Source organism: Pezoporus occidentalis, unplaced genomic scaffold, assembly GCF_034315485.1.
Source record: "Pezoporus occidentalis ecotype Australia unplaced genomic scaffold, CSIRO_AGI_Poc_V1 ctg183, whole genome shotgun sequence".
Taxonomy (NCBI): domain Eukaryota; kingdom Metazoa; phylum Chordata; class Aves; order Psittaciformes; family Psittacidae; genus Pezoporus; species Pezoporus occidentalis.
The window spans coordinates 189,529-197,500 of record NW_026913673.1 but is presented as its reverse complement, the minus strand read 5'-3'; the positions used below and the strand labels follow the sequence as shown (position 1 = coordinate 197,500).

Below are 7,972 nucleotides of genomic sequence, written 5' to 3'. Positions count from 1 at the left end.
ATGGCCAGTGGGACACACTCCTGCCACTGCCCAGCACTCACCCAGGGCACAGTGCTCCTCTGCAAGAGCCTGGCACTGGTGGGCAGCACGGCTTTATCCTGCTGGGCCCCTGCACACCATGTGTGGAGCTGGTGGGGCAGGACCCATCGCGCTGCCCACTCTGATCCGAGCGAGCAAATCGTGGTTCCTGAAATTAAACCCCAGCACCTCTAACTTCAGCCCTTTTCATTAGTCCTCTGTAGCAATGACAACGGGAGGAAAACAACACTGCCCGAAGGTACCCCAGCCATGAGTGACAGTAGACAGTAATGCACATAACTGCAATATTCATCAGTAAATTTTCATTAGAATTAACAAGGACAATTGTCTTCTTTTGTTCAGATTACCTTCAGATATGTTAAAAGTAGGTTTGCGTAATTAATTACCAAACATAGGGATCCTTACAGTTCCTTGGAGGTTATTTCAGGGAGCTTGTTTGAGGAAGTCATCCCCATAACAAACATTATCTGCCACTTCTGAGCTTATAAATTAATTATGGTGATATAAAATGAAATACAGCTTGACCATCAAGTGGAAGGTAAAGCCTAGAAACTGTGATCAGCCATGAAAAAGCAAAATTACAGGAAGGTATAGATGCTTCTGTGAGGACTCCTGCGAGGCTAATATTAAATCAAATAGGTTATTCGACAAATAGAAAGTGCAAGATCCACCTAAGGCAAAATAGAAATGGGTGCGGAGCTTCTTTCCGGAAATGAGCTGACTGGAGAAAGCTAGCATTTCATACCTCTGTTACAGCTGGAAGTGGGGAGAGCTGTGAAATAATCCCCACCAAGAGTGTGAGAGGACAAACTAATTATTCTTACAGTTTAAATGGTAATTAATGGAAAAAAGCAGAAAAGATGGCCTCTTCCCTCTGCCTTAGTCCTGCATTGGCTCCTTCACAAAGCAGAAGAAGAGACTTCTGAATCAACATGTAAACTACAAATGTAAACAAACTCACTGGAACTAACTGGAAGTAGAATATTGAAAGCTTATAAACCAGCAAGCCACCCCCTCCATTTCGCTTCCAGCTGCGGAAGCTTGATACTGAAACATGATAAATTGGTGCTCTAAAAAGTGGCCACAGCACAGCATGAAGAACTCATCAGACAAAAGGAAGGAAATGCTCCTCCGCACCTTCGCTGTTCCTCACTGTTTGGGTGGCTGCCTGCATCCTCCCCATCCATTGCAGACCTGGCCCCAGCCACGGTGGCACTGCCCAGGTGGGGTCTATGGGGGTCACTGCTCCCTGGCCCCACAGACACCACAGCAGCTTCTAAAACTTCAGGCAGCAACTGGACAAGGGTCCTATTTCCTTAGCTAGAAGTAGTCCACAATAAAGACTTTAAACTCCTGCTGTAGACAATCACCCTTCGGTGAAGTCTAATACAAGGTTCTACTTATCACAGTTTACATTATTTCCTTGAATCTTTAAGTGAAACTTCAAAGAAAAATGTATAAAGATGATCCAATTACACAAAATATGCATGCATAAGGTATGTCATAAAAGCAACATAAAGCAGATTGATGCCAAAATTTAAAATGTTCAAGCTATCAATAGGGAAATATAGTGAAGGAGCAGGCGTTTGAAGAATTAAATCTATTTTCAGTGTTTCCACCAGCCCTGGTATATGTGCTTTAATAATGTCCAAAATATCGAAGCACAAAATTTTCATGAAGGATGAGCAGCTTGATATTGTTCATTTTATTTTAATGTCCCTGTCGAATTATTTGCATACTTCCATATATTTTTCTATTTGTTAATGTCATAAATATAAACGCTTAAATAAAAATACATTTGTCATTCATCAATTTTTAGTGCAGTTTATTGTTTCTCCAACAAAGTGTTCGATATGGGATTCATTTTTATGTGTTACAATGAGTGTTTACATTTATCTCCTTGGTATTGCAAGTAAAAAATGTGTAGGTAACCCAGCTTAAAATCCTACTTTGGCACATCTCATTGCCCTCTCCAGACTGGAAATACATGCCTACAGGTTTTGATATGTTTATATAGAGATATAATATACTTTCACCATGCATAAGTGATTGATAAAGTAATTTAAGGAAGTCTTATTGGTATTTAAAATAAAGTGTCATCTCTGCAACAGATTTTGGGAAAGCATTCTGCACAGCTTTCCTCAGTGAAGTCTAGGGAAATACTGCTCAAAGAGAACGATTTTTGCCCTTTGATTTACAGCTACCCAGTCTGAGAAATCTGAGATCAAACAATCCTCTCGATGTTCTGTCGTTGCCATCTTAGTGAACCAGCTTGGACAACTCTGATACATAAAGGAGCACATAGCGCAGCGTATGAAAACCCCGTCCGAGGACTCCAGCTGAGCACGGAACTGGCATCACAGGCCAGTGGAACGCTCCTCACCTGGAGCAGTGGAACCTCTCACCAGAACACGTTGGAGCCCTGCTGCCTGTTCCATAAGAAACGGCTGGTAGCAAACCAAATTGCCATCTCCATCCCCATCCCCAGGCAGGGTGGCTGCACCCTTACTGTCATGGGCTCTCTACTATCTTCCAGTTCTTTCTCCAAGGACAAATCGAGGCCAAGCTCTCGCAAACTTTCCCTGTCGAGCAGGGACGAGCACACCGATTCTTTATTGCCATCTAGTGACCAAAACTACTTCCACTGTTACACCAAACAGGAGTACAACTCCGCCGAATTCTGAAACCGACAAACACAAAAGAGAAACGAAGCTTGCTTTTCACCCTTAACTTTGTGCTGCCGTCTCCCTGTCCCTCAGACCTCAGATCTGCAGTAAGTGGAGACCACTGCTGCTTCCAGAGTCCTTTGTCTCTGACGTGAACGGGTCCTAGAGCTCAGCAATGTAGAAAGAGGTCACACCGCAGACATGAATGGCCTTGGTTTGTCTCCAGGGAGCTCCCAGAGCTGTGCAACAGGGGTTTCTTGCCGGGTGAGGTGAGCACAGCACCCCAGCACCAGGGTGACTTTTCATGTAGCCACAACAGGCATTTCCTCACCCTGGGAGAAGGAAGGAGTCAGGTTGTTCCCAGCGGTATTTGAGGTCCTTCAGAGAGCTATTTTTATTTGGCTCATGTGTTCTGGGGGCTCACAAGTGGCTCTCTTCTTACCAAGACAAGCTCCTAGCAGCTCGCTCCCACATCTGCACACTGGGCACCAAAGCATGCCAGGGCACCAGGAAGAGTTGAGGAGTGCTGCAGCCCACCTGGCTGTCTCATCTCTGTATGCAGGTGCTGTTGCCTATAATCTAGCTAGGAGCCTGACGTTATTGATTACTGAACGGCAGCGGTGCCAAAGGCTGTGTCACCTCAGACATGGTTGTGCCTGGCTCTCCTCCCTCCGGAGCCCGGGTATCCATGGCCTGGCCCAGCTCATGCCAGGACCACCAACAGCCACACGATGACACTGCTGCCTAAGCTTGTGAAATAAGCACCGTGTGCTTCGGAGAGAAGAAATGCCACTTGTGTCATGACCTTGGCCTCCTCTCTCTCCCCTCCAAAGGGTTGTAAAGATAAAGCCGGCCTTGTGCGCTAATGTAGGATTTGCGACACTTCAGACTTTTTTTTCCCCATTTTGCCTCCTGTCTCGCAACACAAGGTGTTTCCCCATAGCTGCCCTGTGCTAACCCAGGATGGAGTGCAACCTGAGTCTGCAGCCGCATTGTGGTAACAGGGCTGGTGCGAGCACCATCCCCTCACCTGCCTGCTCCTGCCCATGTCTTGTCCTGCCTGGTAAACCAGGCTGTTTCTAGGTGCACAGCAACTTCCTTTGCATTCGGGCAGCAAAGCTTTCAGAGCTCCTTTTCAAAATGGATGAAACTATTTTCCTGTCTTTCTCTGTATAAATTATAGGTCAGCGTGGGTACCTTAGTTCCAGCCATCAGCTTGTAAGACTGAGCACAGATAAAGGCAGATAACAGAAAAATGGCACCTTGTAGTAAAACTGTTAACCCATTTTAATGTTTATTGTTGTAAGATGCCAAGCAGCAAAGGCTGCTTCACAAACGTTCACAGACAGACATTACCATAAAGCATCCACTCACTCTCTGTTTAACTTTTCCACCACTGGGCTCCATCAGTTGCCATTTGAATAAAAACCAACACTTTGGATGTGTCTGCAATCTCCCGAGACTAAGCTGTTTGTTTTGCAGTGGCTCACTTAAGTGAAGGAGAGCAGAATTTAATGGGCTTTAATTTCACCGGCTGTGCACTGAAAAACTCTTTAGTTTCAGCTCTCAGTGAGGGCAAGGGGAATTGGTGGAGCTCAGCACGACAAGGAATTCTGAATTCCTTATTTCCTCAAGACCAAACTTTTTAAAGAAGCTGCACTCCCTGCTGAAGCAGGTGGCAGAAGTACATTCCTAAGGGAATTTATACAGAAATACAACATGACAGCAGGTGTTGAGCCCCATCACTTCCACAGTTTTCTGGTGAAACTTTTATAAGGCCTTTTTTGGTAAGGAATAGAACTCTGACTCATTCTTTGCTCTTGATCCAGAGTAGCAAGTCACTTTTATTCATCTATAAAGCTGTCACATTTTGAGTGCCTTGGCCTAAATGAGCTGAAGCTTCAATCTGAAGATGTGCCTCTATTTCCAGATTTAATCACAAGTGCTCTAGAAAGAGTTTTCTGTAAAACAAAGACCAGTTATGAGTGGCTTTAAAGTTACAGTTTTACAGCCTTTTTATGTCATCACTCAGTTGAACAACATAAAACCCCCACAATGCAATTCAAATCATGTGTGTAATTAAAATGTACTTACTTTTACCTCAAGACTGGAGTCCTATAACTCAAAACTAGCCAAAACCCCTGTTTCTCACTTTGATTCTTTCTCTCTTTAATTTACAGGAGAGGAAAGTTTCACGGGGGAAGTAAGACCTCATTTACTGGCCCAAGTAGAAAAAGGGCAGATTCAGAACAAGTGTTTTCAGTTTCACTTAATTAATTGGACTGAGAGGAAACAATACTGCTTAGGAGCTGAAAAGCAGAAGGGATGTTAGTAAAGAGAGATGTGTTAGGATTCATAGCCTGTCTGGGACAGGGTGAGGGAAGAGACTTACAAGCCACCTATGGATCAGTGCAAATACAACTGGAGGTATTGTGTGGCATAATTATATCAGTACTTCTACTGAATATGCTATTTTGCTTCTTGTCTTCTGATACTATTCTTCAAGTCTCCATTTGGTGTTGAAGCAGACAGACTGGGGCAGAACATCTATTCTGTGAAATCTTTAGTCCTGATCTCTGCTTACAGTAGAGAAGGTGCTGCACTGTTCATAGTAGCATAATTTGAGAGGCACAATATGTATTAGTCTGAGTCAAGAGAGTGAAAACACTGGCTCTGAAGCAATGCTTGCTTAATGCAACCTCATGGGAAGCTACTGTGTGTTGGAATCTAAAGAGCTTTGTGATATTCTGAGTATTAGCATTTCTAGATGCACTTCCTCTGCAAAATACCCCATTGTTCCTCTCAACATAATGTAGAATAATCCTGAACGATTAATTCTGTTCTAAATTTCTGAAATTCTGCAGTACCATTTTCTCCATGGCTTGATTCTTGTTTCACCCTGGCATTTTTCAATGATGTCAAAACCAGATATTTGGTCTAGAAAAATATGTAAGAGTCATATGAGGGGAGAATTTAACATTATATTTAACATGCAATCATATTCAGGAGGGAGAAAAATGGGTCCCCTCACAGTGATGCTTCAGCTGGACACATTGTATTGAGAAACTATAGTCTGAAGAGCCAAGACACACTGTTCTTTCTTACCTCATATGTAGCTTTTCAGAGAAATAACCTGTCTGGTAATTAAACACAGACAATTCTCTTACACAGTTTCAAATGTGCTTACCAGATGTTGGCAGTAGTGGTCATCTGGGAAAGACTTACTGCACTTCCAACAAAGATTGCCACCAGTACCTTCAGAAGGAAAAAAAATTGAGAGAAACACAGAATGTTGATTCCACTGGCCAAAGGGAATTAGACTATGACTACATTTTGCTCTTGGCACCACTCAAAACCAATCTGCTATCCCTTCTCTCAAACTTCAGGGTATTTGAAATTCTACTGCAGCTCCATGTTTTGTGGTTCAAAATGCTTCACTTCCCTGGCCTAGAGAATTCTGTTGCTATGGAGTTTTGCTTTCTACAGTTTATTTTGCCAACTCCTGCACCTTCTGATGCCTGTTCTTTTCTGGAATCATTGACAGGATTAAGGAATTTTTTGGTTTGACACAGTGCCCAATACCTTAGGCCTAATAAAGCTCCTCTCAACTTCAAGAAACCAAGGTATGCATCACTGGTTTTATATATGAAGTAGGAGGAAATTCTAAATCATTTTTTTCCTGTGAGACAAAGAGAAAGAGGAAGAAGTTCCATTTATTTCTGACAGGCAGAATTTCACTTCCAGGATGTGAGAGGCATAAAAGAACATGGCCAAAGACCTACCAGTCAGTGGAGCCACTTTGGCTTTATAATAACCAGCATAATAAAAAGCAACACTTGGCCCTTTCACTGTGGTTGGTTAAACAACAATCCCTTCTAGCTGAATTACTGAGAACTGTAGAGAAGGCAAGAGAAATTTCAGTGAGATTTAACAGAGTTGACCCAGTCCATGACAAGGAAGAATTTTGCAATGACTGATCTACACCCTCCTGCCATGTGGTTCTTCCTCTTCTCTTCATTACAGGAAAACTAGATAATGTTAAGGAAAATCCTAGAAAACTCTTCAAATGTCCACACTTTGTGGGGATGGAGAGGGAGCAAGATCTCTCCCCAGTGTTTGCAGAACCTGCTCTCTTCTGTCATTGTTTTTATTATTCTGGATAGCTTTGCCTCTAAGAGCAGAGAAAAAAAAAAGAAAAAAAGCCTCTGGTGCCATAACTCCCCCCTAAACAACTGCGTACCCATCCTTTAAAGGAGGAGCAGCAGCACTGCCAGACAAGTATTAGTTTTTAGTGGGAGTTTCACAAGCAGATTAGTTTGCTAGTCCTTAGAGAAACTATGGGGTGTCATCTTGCTTCCTTCCCAAATAAGTTCAATTCACAGCAGGACCTGAGCTGGCAGCCATACAGCTCCATATTTTTGCATAGGGAACTTCAGAAGAAATTTAAGTTAGAGAGAAAAGAACCAGAACTTCACATTTTCACTCAGTGCAAGTGATTTTCTGATGGAAGGCCTAGCATTTCTTGTACCAACTACTGCAACTGATCCCTTACAGCAGCATGACACAAACAGCTCTTCTCTGAGGTCATAGGTGCTGCCCAGTGTGGAACAATGAGATACAAGAGATGCAAAAAATAAGAACTGACCTCCTTAGTCTGTAAAATGAGAACAAGATTATTAAGTCTTCTACTTTGCAGAGAGATTGGGAAGAGTCATTCACTAGTATTTGTATAATGTATTGTAATGCCATTCACAACACATGCCCCAGATGTTACTCGGAAACCAGTGTGGTTCATTTCCCATGCGAACAAGTCCTTTCTGTCCCTATTTTTCTCTGGGAAATATGAAAGAAGAAGCAAAAGGAAGCCCAATAAGCCATTATTTAGACTTGGGAATAATGAGTGTTTATCTGGATTTTGTAACACAAATTATGTAATGAGGCAGAGAAAAGGCTTTTGAACAAATATGTTAATGAGGTGGCAGCTAAGGGAAGGTTACAGAGCTGCCAATTCCAAATCAAATTTTTTAAATATGATTTTCTTTTCTTTTTCTTTCTTTCTTTCTTTTGTAGTCATTACCCTGCAAGCATTCAAATGTGCTTTAGGGCTTCATGCAAATTATTCAGACATTACCAATTCTAGGTCAAGAAAGCCTGATCAGCAGCACACACTGACTGAGAAAACCCCACTGACTCAAAATTCATAATGAGGGCTTTTATGTTGGAAGTTGTTGGGCACAGGGATTGTACTGAAAGGACTGTTCGTTCAG

At 42.6% G+C, this 7,972-nt stretch overlaps 1 long non-coding RNA gene across 1 annotated transcript; it reads right to left on the bottom strand.

The window, feature by feature from the left end:
- Window positions 1–4,056: 4,056 nt before the first annotated feature.
- LOC134162112 (uncharacterized) lies at window positions 4,057–5,993 on the bottom strand. The gene is made up of 3 exons (XR_009964205.1): window positions 5,893–5,993; window positions 5,573–5,642; window positions 4,057–4,666 (listed from the first exon to the last, which is right to left on the bottom strand). It is a non-coding gene; the product is annotated as an uncharacterized LOC134162112 (long non-coding RNA).
- Between the last annotated feature and the right edge of the window lie 1,979 nt (window positions 5,994–7,972).